General features: G+C 43.7%; 1 protein-coding gene across 5 annotated transcripts in view; it reads left to right on the top strand.

Annotated features, from left to right (window-relative positions):
* ELF2 (E74 like ETS transcription factor 2) overlaps positions 1 to 24,399 on the top strand; it is a 1,226,980-nt gene that overhangs the window by 472,294 nt on the left and 730,287 nt on the right. The window lies entirely within an intron of this gene.

The raw sequence follows: 24,399 nt of genomic DNA, 5'->3' as shown, positions 1-24,399 counted from the left end.
AAACTTATCCTTTGTTTATAATTTGTAAAACTTTTATAATATATGCTTTCCATTAACATTTGTAATGTCAGATCATTTAGAGAGAGAATAATTACAAGCTTCTTAAAACATGAATACAAGTAGAAAACAAAAGCTAGTCATCAATATACTAGTGTTAAAATAAAACACATTATAAAAACATTACCTAAAAACACTGAAGTCAGTCGCATAATAAGGGGCATTTGTGCAAAGAATGCAATTGTGCAATATCCTCCGAAGTACCAAAAAGTCTTTCTTCATAACCTATTCGTGATGCGACCATAATAAAAAAAAAACTACGATATAAAGACATTGAATTAATAAAAACATTTAAATCGGTCACATAATGTTCAGGCTTTTGTACAAAGTGCAATTCTTCAGTATCGTCACAGAACAAGATACCAAAAGTCATGAATTATCGAGTTCGTATTGCGATAGTTATATAAAACAGCTACAAGACAGCTACAAAACAAATACATTATCATTACTAAAATTATTCTGATCATGCATTAAAAATATTAGACAAACTCTAATAACATAAATAGCAGCAAGGTAAGCGAGCAAAAATTACCTCCTGGGCAATTAACATGACAAAATTGTACAACATGAGTTGCATTCATACCATTGTGGATTTTTAGGCACAAGTATAACAGGAGAGAGAAAGTGACTAAGGTGCACAGTTAGATACTAGAGGTTTTTTTTTCATCAGTTATTCATTAATAATGCTTTACAATCGAGTTAAGGCGAGAACTAAAGAATTGTTCTTGCCCCACATACATCATGGCCAAATCAAATTTCTCGAGTAACTAGTATCTCCCAAATTAAGTGTCCCTAATGTCTGTACTCTGCCTAAAAAAAAATGGGCAATACATGACAAGATGTTTAAGCGATTCCACCTGCTGATCATTAGAGCAGTAACGAGCGGTATCAGAAATGGCGGCATCCTTGGTAGCTTTCCAATGTATGATTATCTCAAGAGTTGCAAGTTGGTTTAGTTTAAATCTCAAATACACACTGCACGCCTTATCACAAGGAAAGGGTTGTAAGTATGATAGTCGTGGAATTATTTTTGTGAGAAAAAGTGCATATTCCTTGTAACTCTTATGTGCTTATTGTTTCAACAGTATTGCGCCAATCGTATTCATACAATTTGTTTTACAAATGTGGGACGCATGCATAAATCGTCGCTACGGACACCAATTTTTTGCAGTAATGCTTTAATTTTTCCGTCATATTTTATCATTGATGCAGTATACTTATCTTTAAGCATACTAGAGAGATCTTCATATAGAGCATTACGGGGAGGGCATTTCCTTTTGATATAATTAGAGAGTAGTTTCCATGAGTATTTGGGCGAAAGAGCTGAAATGCCAGGTTCATGTCTTAATATTGAGTTTGGAAGCGAGCTAGCTAAACGTAAAGTCTGCTTCCAAATTTGCCCCTGAGCTTGGTCAAGCATGGTTTCAATGTTCAATAGACACATGTCCGACAATCAATCGCTTCTACTTTAAGGTTATACAAATCTAGCACTTGCAACATGGAATATTTGCAAAATTTCCTATAGATAACCTTGATCTGTGATATGAGCGGTGTTATTTTCTGGTTTAAGGTAGCTCTCCACATATTCACAGAAGACACATCACACAAGTTGTATCCGAGGTATCGAAGTACGAATGTGCGTTGAATTTGTTCTGCATCTGTGGACCAGTGATAATGACAGAATGTTTTCTTCCTATTATTGAAAATTATAATTTTTGATTTAGCAGCGTTAGACTGCAGGTTTAACTTCTGAGCTTAGGTAGAACATTTCTGTAGTTTTGCTTGAAGACCATATGGAGTTCGATCAAAAAATATGAGATTGTCTGCAAACGCCATCCATTGAAAATGGAGTTTGCCAAGCTTAACTAGGAAACCAGCATTATGTTCCCACATCTCATCCAAATCCGAAAGATACAAGTTAAAAAGAGTGACCGCCAAGTTACATCCTTGTTTGACGCCCACATACGTCCTAATGCGTTCTGTTAAGGCTCCATCTACAGTAATCCTAACCCTGTAATTTGTGTTAGAGTACATTTTAGACACCATCGAGATTAATTGCAGTGGAAAGCCCAGTGTATGCATTTTGACCCATAGGAGCTGGCGTAGCACACAATCGAAGGCAGCCGACCTGTCGCGGGACGCAATGTGTACAGGTCCTGTATTGACTAACTTAGATTGTTCAAGAACATGTTCTAGAACCGTTGAATTCAGGACCATCCCCATACCCTTACGAAAGCCCACTTGGAACCTAGAGAAAATGTCATGCCGTACAATATGATTTTCCATTTCCCTAAGGATCAGCATGGCAAGCACTTTAGAAGATAGATCCATTAAGGCAATTGGGCGATAAAAGTGACCGGCTTGGAAAGGTCACCTTTTTTGAAAATGGGGATAATGATTGAAGAAAGCCAAAACATGGGTTAATTATTTGACTTGTATATGTTATCGAATTTGATCTTAAAGATGTAAGCCCCTAAAGAGGGGTCATGTATAATAATGCAGGCCGGGATTCCATCTGTCCCTGCTGCTTTAGAGTATTTCAATTTGACAATAGCCCCCTTGATGTCTTCCACAGACCATTTACAAATACCAGGCGCTAGCCTCTTATAGTTCCGCACAACCACTTTCGAATATTCAGGCGGCAACATGAATATATCTGACATATGACATCCAGGTCTCAGCAGGAATTGAAGAACTCAACATCGTAGTGGACACAGTCTGAATTTTTCATTGCTTCCCACACAGACCTTCTGTTGTTTAAGCATATATTGTGAACCATCTTATGATTGTCAGCAATCTACAGTATCTACCTGGGTGAGTCCTGTTTCTATACCTCTGACAAATTTGCTTTTTAATGCTACAGTATGAGGTAGTGGACACATTGGATACCTTGAGCGCCCTTTCAATTTGACCAATTCAGAATTGTGTACTTGAGTAGGACACCTGCCCATGGTGTTTTGAATTGGGACCAAATTCTTGAGTAAACGTTTGATTGTACTGGTGTTCCTAGCTCCTACCTCATAAATATCCAGACTATAATTTTTCTCATTTGTGCCCAATATGATCTCTTTTTTGACCATTTCTGTCAACCTGTGACAGAGGTTAAGGGACACTCCAAAATAATCGATATAAGATTTCTTCAAGCCGTTGCGCCAGCTGAAGCTATATTCATTATTGTCTTTTGCGACAAAATGAATTTCCCAGTCTGCCAAGAATAATGTCCACCTTTTACCTCTAGAAATGGAGTGATTCATTCTTAGATTTATTGTTGGGTGGTGGGGATGGTTATCGACTTGGAGTTATTCAGTGATTATAATTAAAATCACCGCCAATTGAGATATTATACTCAGAATTGCGACAGAGCGCATCTTCGAAAAATAACATCAAGGTTAGCAAGCATGGCATCCTGCGATTTGCTAGCTGGATTCCAGTAAATGCAGATTAATAATAAGGAAATCGATCTTGACCCCTGAATGAGTAAATCGATGACCAGTATGTTGTCCAAACCCAAAACTGTCTTGGAAGCGACTTTTAGATTGTTTATTAGAATGGTTAATCCACCAAAAGGTCTGCCAAGAGACCCAATTTTTGCAGGAATTGAAAAGGTGGCATAGCCATTTACAGCAAAATATTGCAAGTTCATAGTTTCCTGAATAAATATCCTGACATAATTTTCAAAGTAAGCATATGTAACCATGACACCAAATTTTTGAAACCACATGCATGCCATGAATCAATTTTTAAGAAACCTTTGGCTACGATGGTACAACATTATTAGTGGCTGGTAAAAGATTTTTCATTAGCGGCACCACGACCAATCTTTTATAATGGTTGACAAGGAGGAAAACTGTGACATATGCACTTCGTCATTATTTTTTGGAGTTGGCATTAGAAGCTAGCAGATTCTCGGCAGTCATAGGTGAATCATGAATTTCAACAAAGGTCACTGCATCCTCATTGTTTTTAAATCGGTGAGGAAGAAGTCCCATGTGAATTAGATCAGATCTGTGTTGCCAAATCATTTTAGTGATGATTTCAGAATGCAAGCGACAGATCATTTGATTATTACAAATACTGAGGGTAATCCACTCGATATGCTCTGAATTCAACAGTCTATGAGATTGAAAGCCTGTAATATAAAAGACAAAGTTAGTCTTTTCCTCCCATTTATTTTAGGATCACTGATCAACATCAGGAGTGAAGTCAGTTATCGCAATCTCGCTAGGGCCTATAATATTACCATTAACCTGACCTGAAAATAATGCTTTTAACTTCATTTACTGATGCTGATTCTTGCACAGTATTAGAAGGCAAGTTGACTGCGGATGAATCGACATTTACTGTAGCATTGGTTTTTGAGTTTACAACATGTATAACATAACATGTATAACAACCCCCCGCATTTTTCTCCATCTCCCCTGCCCTGAGAGGCAAAGTCAAGTTCATCCATATTGCTTTTTGCAGTTCCATACTGTTCAATGTAGGTCGAGTTTAAGGCGTTGAGGGCACGATATGATCCTATAATCATCTTTAAGTAATGCCAGTTTCTCTCCCCAGTCTTCCGCAAGGTTATGCACATTACCATTTATGGCATAGGGGGCCCATTCCATGCCTATTATTCCCCATACTTTATGCAGCCAATCCTGGATCGTGGGTACATTCAAGCTCTTCCATCTTTGTGCTATTAGAGTAATTGCCAAAAGGGTTAATACCGCTCTTTCTCTTTCTCTGGTTCTGTGTTCCCCCACTGCTTCCCCTCCCCTAAGGCCCAGTAGAATCTGTTCTGGTGGACTATACCCTCCTGTCCCGTAAGCCTGTTCCTATGCCTGCTGTATTTCCCTCCAGAGGCGCTCGATTTTTGGGCACACCCACCAGATATGTTCCACAGTGCCCTCTTTCCCGCACCCCCTCCTGCATTCTCCCGACATTCCCGGGTAAATTCTGTGCAAATGGGCAGGCGTGTAGTGCCACCCATTGAGTATATTATACCAGGCTTCTTGTACCTGCGCAGCCCTTGCCGGCTTGGGGATCTTCCCTCCCCCACAGTTGCCTCCATTCTTACTTCTCTGTCCCTCCCGAGTATCTGTTCCCATCTGTGCATGTATGGCCATTGCGGTCTAGGTGTGGCTTCGTCCAGTATCTTGTACAGATTGGATATCAACCCCGACGCCCCATCATTAGTCAGTAGGATTGTTCTCAAACGTGGTCACCTTCCTGGTAGTTGCTTCCTTGTTTCCTGGGTGTAGTACCCAGTGGCGCAGTTGAGCATTTCGAAGGGATTGTGTCCTACGACATATTCCTTATCTTTGATAATACGTTTCCAGCTTGCTGGCCTCGGAAATTTTCTCTGTAGAGGGCGCTGCGTGTCGACGTCCGCCGAGTCGATGTCCCGTGACGGCCACCGTATCGGTGCCGACGTCACCATGCCCATAAATAGCCACGCGCTGCGTCCGTTGCTCAGTTCGGTTTTTCCACGCTTTGTGGGGCCTCGGAACGTCGATGCTCAGTTCAGTCAGGATAACCCTATATCTATTAGAATAAATACCTACTCGTTCTCGATGGCATCTTCATCGGAACCGACGACGCTGCGATCCGGCTTCAAGAAATGTCGAGACTGCGGTAAAAAAAATGTTGATAACGGATCCACACAGGATCTGCTTGTGGTGCTTGGGAGCCGAGCACCATTGTTCGGAGCCGGAGTGTGAGGATTGCATGTCCATGACGGCGAAAGCCTTGAAGGAGCGCAAGGGGAAGCTCGAGAGAGGTAAGTCAGTCAAAACCTCCTCGAAGGTTTCTTCGGCTGAGTCGAGGCATTCGTCTCCTCGCCGTCGAAAACATTCCCTTTCTAGATCTCGAAGTAGCTCCCACCATTCGTCGAGATCAAGACACTCAAAAAAGAGACGTCGAAGAGCCCCTTCCTCGTCGTCTTCTGTTTATCCTGAAAGGGTCTCCTGTCCCACAAAACACAGCTCTCAGGCTGAGTGGGAGGAATTCAGAAAGAAAATGTTCAGCGTCTTCGAGAAAGCGGCCTCGACCCCTTCAAAGACAGCTGAGGGTGATACCCCGGGTGAAAAACCCAAAAAATGAAAACGCTGCGTGTCGCAGCACCCAGCGAGACATTCCACCCAAGAGCGCCATGAGCCATCGGGTAAGAAGTCACCATCTTCGACGCCGTCGTCTAAGATTCCTTCGACGCATGGATCGGCGCCATCGACGCCGTTGTCGAAGGGTTCCTCGACGCATCGGTCGATCGACTCGACGCAGACATCGATGAAAGAGAAGACCAAGGCTACGCCACAGCCATCAGTGATTCCAAGGGCCTCCGGCACGACGCTGAGACCGTCGTCGATGTCCTCGAGTAGGATCCCGATCCTCTCGAGTTCTTCGAGACCTCTTCCAGTTTTCTCGGCGCCTTCGAAGCCAGACACATCGGCGTCGACGACATCGACGTTGTCTCACCCAATAATGACGAGTTTGGCTCCTTCTGCCTTAGAGATGGGTTTTACACCATTTCAGAGGTCAGAGTACCCTGGACTATCTTCAATTTATGAAGAGGGGGAAGATTCTGACCAGGAAACATTTGGGTTACAGAGGACCACACTGCCTATTCCAGAGGATTTCACCTCTGAGGAAAGAACAGGATGACCTAACAGACATATTAGACAAAGGTCCACAGGAGGACCCTGTGGTCCCCTTCCATGCAGCATTACAAAGGAAAAATTACATCTAATTGGGAAACTCCTGAAGTTATCCCTGCGGTCAATAAAAGATTGTCAGCCAAGTATAGGGTAGCGGCTGCTGACCCTGAATACTTATCAAAACACCCGACTCCAGAGAGCCTGGTGGTTCAAGCGGCAACTTCATCTAGCAGTAGGACCGCTTACCCTACTGTCCCACAGGATAGAGATGACAAGAGGTATGATTCAATGGCGAAGAAAGTCTTCTCTGCTTGTAGTATGGCGTTAAAGTCCATCAGCGCCACCTGTACGCTCGCCAGGTTCAGTCACACACTGTGGGAGTGTGCTTCATCAGCGGCTGACTGCATAACCGAAGGAGAGGAAAAGGAAGCCTTCCTTAACATTATTAAAGATGGCAAAGATGCCATGTGCAAATCACTTCAAACTGGCATTGATTCCGCTGACAGTATCAGCAGGGCCATGGCGGCAAGTACAACAATCCGAAGGCATGCGTGGTTGCGAAAGTCTGGCTTTGCTCCAGATGTACAGGCCAGACTTTTGAATATGCCCTTTGACGGCTCTTCACTATTCGGAAAAAAGGCGGATGACAGTCTGGAAAAGTTGCAGACTTCTAAAGCAGCAGCAAAATCTTTAGGAGCAGCTATCTGCCAAACTCCTTTTCGCACCTCAGGAACCTCTGGGAGAGGAAAGTCCTTTCGCTATTATTCCGCATTCGGGAAAGGCAGAGGACAACCGGCTCAAAGAGGCCAAAGGAGATCCACCCGAGGTGGACGGGTCAAAGGTACTAAGGCCGCAGCAGCAGCAGGTGCCTCTTTACCCTCAGCATCTGCATCAGCCGCCCCAAACCACGCTCAGGCCTTTCCACACAATACACCTGTAGGGGGCAGGTTAACTCACCATCTGACGGAATGGCAGGCTATAACGTCAGATGCTTGGGCATTGGCGACAGTTGCCCAAGGTTACTGCCTACCCTTTCTACACATCCCTCAGAGTCATCCACCGGGGAACAGCTCTCTAAAAGTTCCAGATCCGCTCCTCTTGCAGGAAATTATAGACCTGCTAAAGAAAGGTGCCACAGAACCTGTATCTGTAGCGGACAGGAACAAGGGCTGGTATTCCCCCTACTTTCTCATACCAAAGAAGGACGGAGGACTGAGACCCATCCTGGACTTACGAGAATTGAACAAGTTCCTCAGGAAGGACAAGTTCAAGATGGTAACTCTCTCTCAGATCCTTCAGGCCCTCCAGCTCCAGGACTGGCTGGTATCTCTGGACCTTCAGGATGATTATTTTCATGTGCCAATCCAACTCAAGCACAGGAAATACCTGAGGTTCGCAATTGGCGACTCTCCTTATCAATTTCGAGTTCTGCCATTTGGGCTGACCTCTGCCCCGAGGGTCTTCACCAAACTGATGTCGGTAGTGGCGGCGAGTCTGAGGGAAGGGATCCACGTCCACTCCTACCTGGACGATTGGCTGCTCAGGGCTGTATCTTTGAAACAAGCCCAGGCCCAGCTAGATTATGTCTGCCACTTCCTTCACAAACTGGGCTTCTTCCTCAATTTAAAGAAGTCACAGATGATACCATTACAGTGACTCCAGTTCATTGGAGCGGTCCTGGACACTTCCCTGGGAAAAGCCTCGCCACCAGAGGTGAGGGCTCAAGATATTCTACAGATGGTCACCAAGTTTCAAAAGGCCCAACGTCTCCCAGCCTTCGACTTTTTGAGGTTGCTAGGCCTCATGGCATCCTGCATCTTCCTTGTGCCAGAGGCTCGCCTGAGAATGAGATCTCTGCAGTGGGCACTGAGAAGTCAGTGGTCGCAATTCTCAGGGAGAATGACAGATCTCCTCCGGATTCCAGACAAGGTAGCCTGTGAAATTCAATGGTGGGCCTATCCAGAGAACATCTTGAAAGGAGAACTGTTTTGGCAACCATGGCCGAAGATAACAGTAGTCACAGACGCCTCACTCACGGGGTGGGGAGCCCATGCCAACGACTTTACCATCAGCGGTCGTTGGTCTCCATCGGAGTCCAGACTACACATCAATCTATTGGAGCCGAGAGCTATCAGACTAGCGCTGAAAGCTTTCCTGCCATCAGTACAGGGGAGAAATGTCCTGATAATGACGGACAACACGGTGGCCATGCACTATCTCAACAAAAGAGGAGGCATAGGATCACTACCACTGTGCAGAGAGGCGATACAGCTCTGGTTTTGGGCAATCCAAGAAGGAATCTCTCTATTGGCAGTCCACCTAACCGGAGAGAAGAACTTGACAGCGGACGGTGTGAGCAGGCAGAGCACAGTCTCCCACGAGTGGGAGCTAGCTCAGGAAGTCCTTCAAGAGATCTTTGCCCTTTGGGGAACCCCTCAGGTGGATCTGTTCGCCACAAGCACCAACAGGAAGTGCAATCTGGTCTGTTCAAGGGAATTTCCCCCGAGAGGAGCTCTAGGAGACGCGTTCGTAGTGGACTGGGAGTTTCCACTCCTTTACGCGTTCCCACCAGTCTCTGTTATTCCTCAAATGATCAGGAGGTTGAGAAGATTCCCTTACACCATGATCCTAATTGCCCCGGATTGGGCCAGGAGAACGTGGTACCCGGACCTTCTAGATATGTACATCTGTCCTCCAATCCGTCTTCCGCTCAAAGAGAATCTTCTCTCACAGAAGGGAGGTCAGGTTCTCCATCCAGACACCAGAACCCTCAACCTTCACGCTTGGCTTCTGAAAGGGTGAGGTACAAGGATTGGGATCTCCCTGATGACGTCAGGGAGGTGTTGCTTTCGGCCAGAAGGCCAGCAACAAAGTCTTTATACCGCTGCCGTTGGAACACATTTTGCAGCTGGTGTAGGGAAGACCATATCGACCCTTTTTCATGTGGTACACCAGCAGTGTTATCGTTTCTACTCTACTTGGCAAACTCAGGCCTTCACGTTGGCACTGTAAAAGGCTATCTCGCAGCGCTTTCTATCTTCAAGCGCACTGCGGAGGAACCATCGTATTTCAAACTTTCTCTAGTGATACAATTTCTCAAGGGATTAACTAATGTTTATCCTCCAGAACCATTCCAGGTTCCCTTTTGGGACTTAAATGTAGTCTTAAACTTCCTAATGGGCACTCCATTCGAACCACTTCACTCTTGTTCGCTGAGATTTCTCACGCTTAAAACTGTCCTATTGGTAGCACTAACATCCACTAGGAGGGTGAGCGAGCTACAAGCTCTCTCCTGTAAACCCCCACATACAATTTTCCACAACGACAAAGTTGTCCTACAGGTGAAGCCTAATTTCCTCCCAAAGGTGGTTTCTGAATTTCATATTACTCAGAAAATTACCTTACCTTCGTTCTACCCTCCTCCCCATCCGGGGAAAGAGGAAGAAAGGCTACATAGGCTGGACCCAAGGCGAGCTCTCAGCTTTTACATCAGCAGAATGGCTAGGATCAGGCAAGCAGACCAACTGTTTGTAGGATACTCAGGTCACAAGTTGGGACTACCCAGACCAAAACAAACCATCTCCAGATGGATTATTTTGGCCATTCTGGAATGTTACAATCTGGCAGGGAAAGAGCCACCCCAAAATCTCAGGGCTCGTTCAACCAGGGATATCGCAGCCTCTTCGGCTCTTCAAAGAGGGGCACCGGTCCGAGACATATGTGCAGCTGCCACATGGTCGTCCGCACATACATTCACAAAATTTTACAATCTGGATTCCTCCACTAGTCAAGAGACCAGATTTGGCAAGGCCGTATTACATTCGGTCCATCCCTAAAGAGATACATAACATTCTCACTCCCACCTCCAATTACATGCCACTGCTATGGGAGTCTATCAAAGATAAGGAATACGTCGGAGGACACAATCCCTTCGAAGAACAAGTTACTTCTTACCTTGTAACGTTCTTTCGACGGGATGTTCCTCCGACGAATTCCTTATCGCCCCTCCCATCCATCCCCGCAGTGATACTTCCCTTGTGGTTGCAGCTTACGCTCCTTCAAGGTCAATAACCAATTCAGGCATGACTTTTCTTATGCTACAAAACGGAACTGAGCAACGGACGCAGCGCGTGGCTATTTATGGGCATGGTGACGTCGGTGCGCAGCGCCCTCTACAGAAAAAATTTCCGAGGCCAGCAAGCTGGAAACGTATTATCAAAGATAAGGAATACTTCGGAGGAACATCCCGTCGAAAGAACGTTACAAGGTAAGAAGTAACCTGTTCATCTAAGCCTCTTCCCCCTACCACTGCAAATTCCCTTTTGCAATCTGTGAAGGCCAGAATCTCCCCCTCCTCGGAACATATTCGGCATTGTCCTACAGCCTCCTTCCCTCCAGTTCCTGGGTGCCCCCTTCTGTGTTTCTGGTGTGAAGTCTCTGTTGTTGAACATAGGTGTGAAGGGGGACGGAAAGGTCGTGATTGCCCTTGTTTTCACTAACCTATCCCAGTTGTCCACTACTAATTTCGTGATGGAGCTCTCAAACATGTACTTTGGTCTATTCTGTTTTGGCAGCCAGAGTACCTCCCTCAGGTCGTGTCTCGTCACTGCTCTATCCACCCTGACCCACTGGTTTCCCTCCCCCTCCTGTAACCACGCCCTTATTACCCTCAGCTGGGTAGCTTCGTAGTACTGTTGGAAATTGGGGTCGGGCCAACTCCCGCCTGGGTGCCCTAAGTAGATGCCTACTGACCCTTGCCCTCCTGCCTTCCCATATGAATTTGCTCGTCATAGTGCTCATCTCCCTGAAGAAGCTTGCCGGGACTGCCTGTGGTATTGCTTGGAACAGGTACAGTATACGTGGAAGGGTGACAATTTTTACTGTCTAGTTGCACGTAAAGGAGTCTTATTTGCGCATCCTAAAAGAGACCTACGGCAACCAACGGAGGAAAAGAAATCTTGTCAGAACCACAATCCGGGGAAACAAGCATTTGTCCATGGGTCACCGAATCAAGCATGTAAAGCAATAAGCGAGCATAGTCACAGAAGACTCTTTGGCGATTTGGGTCCGGCAAAGTTTAAACATTGCTAATTGCACAATACATATTAAAACACATATCTAAATACCCTCTCCCCTCACCGCAAATGGCTAACAGCACTTTTCCTGGCACTTCCACTGTGTGTGCGCACGCCTTATTATGAAGGCTGACTGATGCAGGGGGGCACGTGTAATTAAGGCTTTGAGGGTAAAATAGGTGGATATGTGAGTATATATCAATATTTATATGCCTCCAGTGCTATAGCAGTAATTCAAGTCCAAATGAAATCCAAAAACACGCTTCAATGACAGCGTACCAAAGTTAGTAATCCAACAGCGTACAATGCAGTCAACGTTACAGGGTCACGACAGCAGCAACACCCACAGGCTAACGGCACTTTTCCTGGCACTGCCGCATGGCAAAACATGAAAATTAATAAGGCCCATTAGAAGCAAAACAGTTGATCAAGTAAAGATGTCTGGTTTCAAACAATGTATAACATTTGTGGAAAAATCTTCTCCTACACAATGTGTTTGAAAAAACCATATACGTGCATCTGGATGATAAGTGCACAACACTTGAATTCTGAAAAATACTTCTGTGCTATACAGGTTTCTTTCACTGCAAAAAAAATATATAATTAAAAAATATATAATATAAAAATTTAAAAAATATAATAAATATAATTTTTTAAAAAAAAATATACACGAGATTATTCTCCACTGGAGCTGTTTTCCATTTTATTAATATTATGAGCCTTGAATGCTAGGAAAATAAAAATACATGATGCGTCTGTTTGCTCCATAAGTACCTAGACAAAAAACATAGCAGAAGCTGAAGAGAAAGACCCCATTCCTTATGACAGTGAAAGGCTTCAGAGAAAAAATACGGGGCTTTTCTCCTTGGCCTGCAATTACATCCATGTAGATAAAAAGCAAAAGAAGCATTCTGGTTTCTGGCAAGTGACCTGCCCTCTTCTCTAAACTAGTGCATATATTATACACAGGAAAATAATAAATCTGTCAATTTTAATGCATATAAAGGCATGGTACAATGCTCATCTGGAGACCTGGTTGGGTCTCCTGTGGTTTTTCCTCGTTCCTCGGGCCAGGGCATCAGGGTTTTAAGGCATCAGTTTGCCGCAGCAACAGCATCTGCTTTTCAGTACCTGGCTCCCTGCTTGCTTCCTGGACTCTGAAACGTTCCGTGGGCTCTCCACCCACTGTGCTTCCAACAAAGTCCTGCGTCTATGCTCTGGCAAGGCAGGCGGCACCTCCTCTGTGCTTCTATGCAGACTGCCTGCCTCTTCCGGCTGGCTTACTCTTATCTGATTCTCCCTGGTATCGAGCCTTTGGTTCTCGACTGCAGGTAGACATGTTGACAATACAGTCAAAAACCAAGCCAAATGCCTTGCGATAAGGTTGTATAAACTGCCCTTATCTTAATTGTTCGGAGTGAAGAAGTCTGATGTAAAATTATATTTGTAAGATTATGTTAAATTGCTGTGGAAATGTTTGCACTGAAATGCTGCATGTTAGTGGTTAATATATTGTAGCGTCCGTGCAGGTGAGGCCGTTATTTTGATCTGAGAATAGGCTTTGTGTGTGAAGTATCTGGAAAAAAACAGAAATCTGTCTCGCACATCGTCGTGCCGAAATCCGACGAACATCCTTGGCTTTGCCTAAGGGAGAGCAATCGGACTGATTTGTAACATGATCACACGTGAGGAACATGTTTCAGAAAATCACAATTGTTTTAATGTAGAAATATTCAAGATGACATCACATTAAATGGGAATATTTATTGTCCTCTTTATTAATATGCCCAATAAATACAAAGTGGATTTTTTAGTGTGATGTCACTTTTGGAACATTATCCAATCACATAAATTGACCGATTGGGTAAGTGAAATGATACCAGCCTCCTGAAGGGAGCCGTTTATAATCTATAAAAGTCCATACCTATAACTTCCCAGCACTCACTCACTGAGAAGGGAAGTATACTCTAAAGGGGAAATATAATAAATCCCAGCCCCTCTTATTTATGATATCACTGAAGGTTTGCAAATAGACTGTACACCCTGGGGAAATGATGTACACCCTGGGAAAATAAGTAAATCTTTCTGAAGTGTAAGTGCATCTGAAAACTTTGGATTTGGTAAAATAGGCCTAAATGCTGTGTATACAGGGGGGTCCTTGACTAATTTTCTGTGCAATGGCCAGCTACAGAATGGGAGCCATGTAGTATCTCACTTTGCACATAACTAGCAAACTAATGTAATGCACGTCTTTTCCTGGTTTTATAACCGATCAGGGTCTGATTAATGGTCCTCAACTCAAGGAAAAGGGGAAGGGCTTTTTTTAAACTATCACCCATTTTCCCCCACTTTAAATTACCCATTGAAAAATGACAAATGTATACTTTTTACTCCATGCAATAAAAACTCCATTGAAGGGAATCAAGCAAACCTACACGTTGGATGGACATTTTTATCTTTGCAAGTGATTTACATGGAACCCGTCATTAAATTGAGTTTTCTAAAATGTGGTTTGAGATTCTGACAAGTCTATTGAGTAAGCGGGGTGGGGGGGTGCTTATAAGAAATCAATGAGAAGTAGAGTGATTTAGATAGGCGAGGATATTCTTGTTTAATTTGGTTTTCTATAAGATTTCAGTGCATGGTGAATGGGTCCTCAGTACGTGTGATGTGTGTGCTTTAAAACGTATACATTAAAGTTTAATGCAGCTTTGGATAATTGAATTTGCCAGCGTATTTATCATTTTTCATTGTAGTAACCATTAACATTGGGATTACATGGAGAATAGAAAAGATGTACCATTTTGTTTATATTTTAAATTGGTTTAATTATTTCTATTTTTAACCGAGCTTCTGTGCAAACCTGTGTGCGTCTTGTCCCGAAAGGAGAAGGAGGCTGTAGGTAATCAATGCTGTTAAATTGGCGAGCCTGGGGTTCATAAACACTGTCCTAATTTTGTTAGTGTGACAAAGACCCGTACTCTTTGTAATGAAGAGTACCATTTGGTAAATTACAGATTTTAGAACCCCTGTCATGACTGCACCAGGTCAGACCCATGCCTTGAGCACACACAAGTTTTCCTTAGCTGTCAGTAGGTTAAATTGGGATGAGGTGGGAAAGGCTGCTCCTAATCTTGCTCTTTTAGTTGTTTATTTTTTTTTAAGTATTTGCTTCGAGGTCCTGGTGCCAGAGCTAAGACAATATCGCATGGAGGGCTGGAAAAGTTGGCGGGTGGTGGGGCCCGTATAAAATTTGAATAACACTAGCCCCATTATCCCCTTTGATGCTTGCATGGATGATCGCATAATGTGTTGGTATGAAACGTGGATTTTGAAACCTGTGGCTTTACCACTATTCATGAGTTTGCCTAGAAGTTACCGATATCATTTTTTGCGTGTTAAGTGCATGGTAATACCAATGCATACCTCTTAGCTTTTGTTTAGTTTTATGAAGATCTCTCTAGCGCATTTTGTGTACTTGATTTACAACGAATAGCCTTCTTGTAGGAGAGGCCTGGTGTGTGGCTGTCACAAGTATTAGGCTGCAGGAATTCAGTTTTCCTCGAAATGTGGCAGGTTATCTATGATGCTTGTTAGTTTTTAAATGCCTAGCCTCAAGTCAACATCTTTGACCCCTAACGCGTTGCCCACATTATGCTCGGTTTTGGTTCGATAGATTAATATGTCTGAACGTTATTCAGGCACAAGTTGTCATGTCTTTTTTTCTAGTCGGTTGTGTGTGCAGCAAAGATGCCACGTCAACTATTCCGTTAGAAAGGGTGTGTTTGGTGTAAATGGAATTTGAGCTCACAGCTTCAGCAGGCACTTTGCTTCATAGATGAGGAATGGTTTAAGGAATTAGTCATACACAGGAGCTGACGGGGTTCTGCAATTTGGCAGACGTAGCCAAATTTTCCTGATAGATTTTCGTTTTCCTTGTGTTATGATTTCAGAAAACAGTAAAAACAGTAAAAAGAGGGAATGGCCTATGCTGTTTAAGACTCATTTTAAACCATGCAATATATGATGCACTGTTCATGGCAGCATCCGAATGGTTGTCTTATCACCTTAAGAACAGCTTTCAATATTGCACTACTGTCGCAGGTGTGTAGCAGTCCACCCAGTGCCACCTGAGTGTAGTGAAAGAATGGTAAACTGTCAATGGAGTGTAAAGTGACAGAACTCCCCAATGTTTTCCACTTTGTAGGCTGGAGTGCACCTAGCCCCAAACTTCAGAGGGGGCGCAAGGGAGATGCAACGCTTTGTTCTGGAGGAGACACCTTTTATAAAGTTTTTGGGGCCGTTGCAAATTATAGTTTTGTTCTCCGTATAGCGCTTTTGCTAAAGTACTGTACATGGAACATATTTACATTCAAATATCATGCAACTGAAGTTGGTAATCATTATTCTACCTCGACAATATGAAAGGCGACGTTGGCCCCTCTGTACTATAGCATTTCTCCCATTCAGCAAGGGTCTACAACCACATTTTAACTCCCTGAACCCTTCACAGAGGAGAAATATTTGGCATATCAGTCTGGGCCCACCAACAAGGGCAGTCCAGCGCCGAAATGCTAGGCCTTTGAACAAGAGTACCATCAGCAACCCCAGACGTGTTTCTGCCTTGTTGGGCCGCCTCAGTGAGGTGAAGCTGAGCACCCCCCCCCCCCCCACAAGGCCCAGTTAGCAAGGGGGTCCATGTCTGCATTACCTTGGGTTACTTATTGTGAACCAGAACGAACATGGGTCAAGTCCCCTGTACTATGGAATTTCTCCCACTCAGGAGGGTCTTAAACCACATTCTAGCTCACTGCACCCTTCACAGAGGAAAACCTTAAATTACCCATGGTAATCCAGACGTGGATTACCCTGGGTTTTTGTAAAGTTGGAGAAATACGGTTTTGTATGGCTGTATAAACACAAGAAACTTGTTTGCCCACATGTATTTGGTAGTTTGCTGGGCAAGGTGTGTCAACAATAACCACCTCCTAAATGACAACACATGATCTCAAAATGCAAAAAGTGGGCATGAGGGGCACGACTATGACAAAGAGTAGAGGAAGTAGTGTGTTTGAAAGGCATAAAAGCTCTTCTTAGTTTCACTAGTATTAAAAACTATTTCAGGTGCAGAAGGGTAATGTCTCAAGGCCACCCGAGACTTGGAAAAACGTATATAGACGAGACCCGTTGTTGCCAACAGGTAACCCTTATGTGCGCTCCTACGGGTCAAAAGGTCCCAAATAGATTTAAGAGCGTTCATACGTGCTATACCCTAGACAGGGTATCACATGACACTCTATTGCAGTAACACGTTCTAAACAATTCTTTACAACAATGTCTGCATGTTAGTATGAGGTACATTTTAAAGGCTTGCACAACTCTTAAGTAACAACTTCAAATATATGACCACAGTGATTGATGAGACGTCATTCTATAAAGAATACCGTCAGCCATCACTGTGCTCCAAAATTATAATCATGATGTAAAATAATATTGATACATACTCATGTTCATGTAAGGCAAAGAGTTTTAAAATCCAATGGCGATTGTACATATACCTCCTAAAATTCGAGGTATAGAATTCATACAATGTGGTTTAATTCCAGATCAGGCAAATAACACAGCAACAATTCAAAACGACAGATCAAGTAAATTGTGTTACATCTCCACACAATTTAGTCATGAATCATCATAACCAATTCGACAATTATAAACATCCAATAAGCTCCACTTAAAGTCACAATTGCCAACGTGTTTTGAATTTTAATAATCCATCTTCAGGGCTTGGGCGCTCATAGTTTCTGTAATTTTCAATAGTTGAACTCTATTAGACACCTAAAAAGTAATAAGTAAACTCACTCTAATTGCTTATGATGGGCGTGTTCCATATAGAACTCAAATGATAATAGGTGACCAGGTACTAACCTCATTTCCCTCAATTTAAGGAGAGGGTGCTGCCGCGATTCCCTGTATGTCAAGGATATATGTGTTTAAAAACCATGTCTAAACCGCACCGGACAACAGATTAATTTCAAACAAGGAATAGATCCTTAGGTCAAAAAGTCACTCCCCTGGCTAACATATAAGCTGTACTGGCCAGGGGAGGCAGATGTAGGTCGACTGTTTCGTGAGCATGAAAGCTCACCACTGTATTCATGGAGAAAGAGGACATAGCAAAGGTAAGGTGGTGCTGTAACAGTGTTCGCAATACATTAGTAGTGCAACTCCTGGAGGTTGATGTTATCATGTAACGACACTCGCAACATGTATCCAGTCATTCACCATGTGTGAATAAGAGGTGGGAAATGATAACTAAGAGTGCATCCCATAGAGACTGAATGTAAGAAATCTCTTGCAGTAAGACTATGCCGTGGCTCGTAGCATTGAGCCAGTCCAATATTTCTTGGGAGTACCTAAAATGGTAAGAAGGTTCTGTAGCAGCATTTGTAATACATAAATTCAGAAGTGCAATGACGTTCGCTACTCCTAATCAGTCATCCACCATGCGTGAATATCGGTAAAGAATTTATCTCATAAAGACTGCATGTTTGAAATCTCTTACAGCAAGTCTATGTCGTGGCTCGTAGCGTTGAACCCATCAAACATTCCTTGTTAATCTGCATGTTATAGATATGAGCAGCGCACTTACCAAAGGACGCTCTGTGCAGGTTCGGAGCCGACCATCTACTTGACGCGCGGCCCGAAACACCATCGTATGTAAGGTTACAATGGCACCAGTGCGCATGCACGTCAGTGCCAGGTGCCTGTGTCCACCATCTTAGTGTGGGACTGGACCAGTTACTAAGGGTAACCGTCACTCCTGATGTTATATTAACTGATTCCTCAACCTAGTGAAAGCGTTCCCCTTTTAAACACAAAGCCACACGGACAAAACAAAAATGTCACGTGGTTCAAAGTACATAGTGTACAAGCAGTTGTAAAAGAAAAGGGACATTACTGCCCGTGTTGAAACTCTCACTAGTAACTGATGCAAATGGCATCATAAGATACCCTGCCTTTCTTCAAGTCAGGTTGTGTGCAAGTGGGCTGTGAAAGCAGGGCGTGGGGCAAGACAGCAGAATCAGTACAGCTGGGTGCCCTACTCCTTTTAATGTCTAGTAGAGTCATGATAGAGATTTAAATGATTTTAAAAGGTTGGGTCTCTCGCAAATTTCAGGGTACTCTTAAAATAGTCTTGATGGGAAGGCAAACCTATGGATAATTTCGGGCGCTGGGAGGATTCAATGTTCCATGAATATAGCTGATTTGCTAGAGATTTAGGTTCATCATCAGGTCCGAGGAGTCTTAGTTGTCTTAGTAATTTATTGTTTTATTATTGTTGTCAAAAAACCCCGGCGGGTGACCGAATTGTCTCGGCCCTGACATGCCGACACGGCACCAGAATTGGCTATCCAGCCCCAGTGGCACCCTGACTCGGGAGGACCACCCATCGGCTCTATCCAGAGCCTTATCTCTACTCCATTGGCCCTGAAAAAGACTTAGGTCGAAACGCGCGTCGGCTGTGTGCACTTACCTATGTTGAACAAAACTGGCAATTTCTGTCCAACTTAATGTTTTGAAATTGTGCTGGTGTTTTTTTGACAACAATAATAAAACAATAAATGACTAAGACAACTAAGACTCCTCGGACCTGATGATGAACCTAAATCTCTAGCAAATCAGCTATATTCATGGAACATTGAATCCTCCCAGCGCCCGAAATTATCCATAGGTTTGCCTTCCCATCAATTCATTCAGCCATTGGAAACCCGGAGTTGGTCCCCAGACAAACCAGGAGCAAGGCTGCGGGCCAACATACAATTACCTCATAAACAAGGTGCGCGGTACACTGGGAGTCCCGACCCCGATAACTCCATTTAGCTATAATCTTAAAATAGTCTGCCTTTCATTCAACCAAACCAGTGCTGTATGGGGAGATTAAGAGAGCAGGACAAAGGGCAAGTCAACTGAAGGAATTTGGCTGGGGTTCCTAGACCTGTTGGTGTTCACGAGGCGCTGTGTAAACGAGATATATATGTTCATGTCATGTACATCAAAGCACAAACTTTGCATAAATCCTCAGATCTGGAAAGGTTATGGAGAAAAGGTGACCCGACCCTATGTTGTTGTGTGTACAAGATCCTGTCATTGACTCCTCCCACAGTAGAGCAACTGTGTACAGCCCAAGTATGCAGGTGTAGAGGGATTACAGTAACCCACCCTCTTGGTCAATTACATTGTTTGCATGGATGAGTAAAAAGTTCCTCTTGGACATGTGCCCGCTCAGTCTACTTTCCTCATGTCCAAACAGAATAATTTTGTTAGACCAGTGCGTAGTTCATCCTCATGAGTTATAACCCACTAACAATCTTGTATTCCCAATTGCTGTCAAAAGAGGGCTAGATCCTTACAAGATTAAACAAAACACATTAGATCAAATTCGCAGTTCATGCCCCGCGGATACAGTGAGTCAAGTAGGCCAATCCACAAAATTTCCCTTTGTACAGTCTCTTGTGCAGGTCCCTACCTCCATTGCTTGGTTTAATATGTTCTAAAATGACGCATTTTAATTGGGCTGTTGTATGTACATGATTTCAACACAGGTTAACGCCATGGAACCTAAAGCACCCTGAAATGCGTCGCCTCTAAATTTCTCTAAATACCACGCTAACAAACCATTGATACAAGACACAACTGTTCATGCTCTTTAACAGCACTCTGCCAGTCATCACAGGAAACCACACAAACAATTTAGATTGGATACTGGTCCAGAAACACACACAATATAAAATGCGTACACCACGCAAAGCCCTATCTTTTTACATTAACATACATCAATCAGTATTGGAACAAATAAATCTTGCCCGTATCGCGGTGCTACCCCACCCTTTGCAGATCTTAAAGCACAGAGATTACAAAAATTGAACAAGTTGTGCTGTACAAGACTGAACCGGATGTAGCTTTGAGTTTCACTCTCGCCTGTGCAGTCAGTCCCCTCTGCCCGGGCCAAGAAATTCGAATGAATTGCACCACGGGGGGAGGAAACGATTGTGTGTTGTGCCACTGTCAGCCTGTGGAATCTCTGGTGCCCTGATGGCTTGTGAGACTGTATATCCTCGTGTCAAATGATACTATTTTTGGCGGAGTCAGGGCTAGTGCCACAGTAGGGGATCAGTGCCAGCTGCTGACTCTCATTTCGACCGTGATTGTCCCGTCGCCTTCACTGCTGCTGCCTATTAAAAAAATTGCACCTGGTTTGTTTCTTTGGTGTTCCAAGCCTTCCATAAAACCGGTCCTCCTCCTTCTGACCACCAAATTGAATTCCTACTGTTCTCAAAGAGCTTTAAGATCAAGCTCAGCGAACCACTAGTCTATACCAACATTTCACAGTCTGCGACAGTCTGTGACTGGGAGGCTCTTATTTTTTTGGTCATTCTCCGCCCACTCCAGCTTTGGAATACTTCTTTTCTTTCCACTCTCCATATGATTGCCTTTCCTTTCGTAATAGGTAATACTGTTAAGATCTGGCTGTTTCTGCCTTGTTGGGGGGAGGGGGGGTCTCTTCTCTTGTTATTTTCTATTAGCCCTTTGGTGCATTTAGCTTCTACAAATGTTAAACATAAGCACAATTCTAGTTGACGGCGTTTTGGCCCCACCAGCAGAGAAGTACAAGGAACACACCATTTTGTAAGTAAGAACAATACATCTGTCAAATTGCAAAGGAGCGTTTTCCTAATAGCTTTAACAATTCACTTCTAGGGACTCAAAATCTTTGCTGGTAAAGCACTGTGTTTAAGCGCTGAAACCAGGATTTTCACCTACACTGCAAGTTGGGCACTTGCCCGGATATCTCCTGAGGTCTAGGTGGTACAGTTTGAACATTTTGGCTATAAAGACCTACGATAATCCTTTTATGGAGATAAAGCCCGTAATGCGTCTTTTCAAATGTTTTTTTTTTAAAGTGTGCACTTTGTTCATTTTTGGTCGAAATTTACCAATTACATGTACATATGTGTTGGTCTATGTGGGGGAGGGCTTGGGGTTTGACGGATGTCCCGCCAACCATTGAAGGGAGCATTATGGTACATCAGCCATTGCCACTTCAACAAAAGAAATGTGCCCTTGCAAAGTGCACACACTCAAAGTAAAGCTACCTAGCAGTATTCATTCTTTATTGAAACCTGTTGACTCAAAAGAGCATGACTTGTAGCCTTAGTTTTCACAACATTAATATAACACTCAAAGCCCCAGAAAATAAAGTATTGCGAACCTCAAAAATCCCCTTTTGCTGCACTAGACATCAAGCACTTAAAGGAACACAATTAAAATAACGTGTGTAATATTACTACCTGCTTGTTATGCATGTTAAGAACATTGTAATGTCCACAACAAATCGAAGCCTTTTTTTTGTCAAACTGGTAGACTGCATAGATCTCAACTAGGTTTGAATTAAATTAGCGGTTTTGCAACTTTATTTAATTACTAAATGGCTGCCTTTTTCTAAGCAGCCACCTGGATCTCCCGTGATTGGGCTTATGTTCGAATGTCCCTTTACAGTTCCAATCACATATATATTCATCGAATAAAAGGACCTGCATATAACAAGTATGTTCTAAAACAGTAATTGCCGGACATTTCTTAAAATGTTATCCGCATGAGTTCTGGAGGCGAGTGAGGTCCTGTGAGCGACGGGCCTGGGATTTCAAGTAGGCATTGTGGTCAAACTCATTAGCCCAATGACATTTGCATGTCTGCGTGTAGGCAAGTGTCCTGGGGGCCAAGCCTCCCAACTATGGAGCATGACACTGCTGACCACCTGGGAAAGAACATACACGTACACAGTCTGGTACTGCATGCACACGGATAAAACAGTAAACCTTTATTTTGAAAGAAAAGGTGACTCTTCCAAAACATAGGCATGTGGATGCTGACGGTCATGGCTGCTCTTTTCCATCACTTTGTAAGCCAACTGGTTCTTGCAGCTTTCAGTCTAGTCCGTGAGCAATATTCTTTGGCTCACAGTGAGGGGGGAAACCGATGCAGGGTCAGCTGGTCTCGCGGTAAAGTTTTAGTTTATTTCACGGCACAGCATTTCAGTGAGTGGGGCTCCTGCAACACTTGTGTATAGGCGTGTTACAAATGCCATATCATATCATACCTCACCATCTGGTGTGGTCACAAGATTGCTGCCACCCGGTTACACGCTTGGTACATGTCCCCATTGAAAGCTATGAGATCTCAGTGAGGTGACGGCAGACTGGGGCACTCTCCCTGTGTGATGCTGCTGGGGAGAGAAAGGTCACAGTAGAGATTACATTGGCTTAACCTGGGCCTCTGTCCTAACATGTCCCTTGGCGGCAGCACTGCTGATTTAATCCTTCAACCAGCCTACGGACCTACGAGCAACTGCGGTGAGGGAGTGCACCCATGTCTTTTTCCTGTACAGGTAGTTGCTCCACACGATGGCATGCAATTGATCCGCTGGGAGACATGTCTGACGATGTTTTTTGTTTTTCTAAAGCTCTTGAGGATCTGGAGTAGGGCTGACAAAAGTTGGATTGAACATCATCGGAGCCTAACGATATTGCTCTGTCTGCAACGTATCATGTCCTGCATAAAGGCACTTCATACACAGTTTTATGAGGTTGAAACCGTGTCTTCAGATGAGATTAGACTGGGGTAGGAGGGGGCACAACATGTTATTCCATCTGCGAGTACACGCTTCTACACTTGATGGGAGACTAACTGATAATGAGGCGGGTGGGGGGGGGGGGGGGTTAATGCCTCAAAGGACATGCAAGGGAAAATGGCGAAGCCCCTGATTTCGCTTGACGAAAACTGGGAGAAATGTGAAAATAACCTTTGCGCGGGTTACAAATGTTTTCGGATATAATTGGCAGGATCCAGACCATTTTGCATGGCTTTGTGGAGAAGAACAAGTATTCTTTAACATTGAGGCAGTGTTTATGCTACAGCCTAGAAGGATAAAAGATACGATCAGAGTTGGAGCTGGCATGATAATTGTGATGGTGTGGGACCTATATGATCGGGAGGCTTTTGTTTAGTGCCGATAAACTCATCAGAAAAGACAGGGCTTTCTTACAATGGGAACAGGCTTCTATTCTGATTTAAGCCCTGAAACGATGCAAAAAGAGGAAACTAATGCTGGAATATACGAAAAGCTAAATTGTTTAGGTTTGACTGTGGCAAAGGAAGGTATTCAAATGGGAGCTGTTGGTATCGGCCAATGGGGATGAGACCAGAATGTCTGCCTTGTTAGGCATTTTCATGCTTTTCTTTAACTTCTAATGCTTTGTTATGCATTTCATGTCCTATTATGTCTTTCTGTATGTGGCACATTTGACCACCTCCCTAAACTTCTCACCATTTTACTTGCTGTTCAACTATAGTGCTCCCATGTGTTGCACAGTGATTTTGCATATTGGGATTTGCTCCCATGTGTTGCACAGTGATTTTGCATATTGGGTTTTGCTCCTATGTGTTGCACAGTGATTTTGCCCATTGGGATTTGCTCCCATGTTCCCCACTGTAACTTTGCTCCTTTGTCACACGGTGTATAGGCCCCAATGTGGTTTAGTTCCTAGGTGTCGCACTGATTTTGCCCTCTG

The sequence above is a fragment of the Ambystoma mexicanum genome, chromosome 6q, assembly GCF_040938575.1.
Source record: "Ambystoma mexicanum isolate Mex_15411 chromosome 6q, UKY_AmexF1_1, whole genome shotgun sequence".
NCBI classification, from domain to species: domain Eukaryota; kingdom Metazoa; phylum Chordata; class Amphibia; order Caudata; family Ambystomatidae; genus Ambystoma; species Ambystoma mexicanum.
The sequence above is the reverse complement of the archived record's forward strand: the minus strand, read 5'-3'. Positions and strand labels throughout refer to the sequence as shown.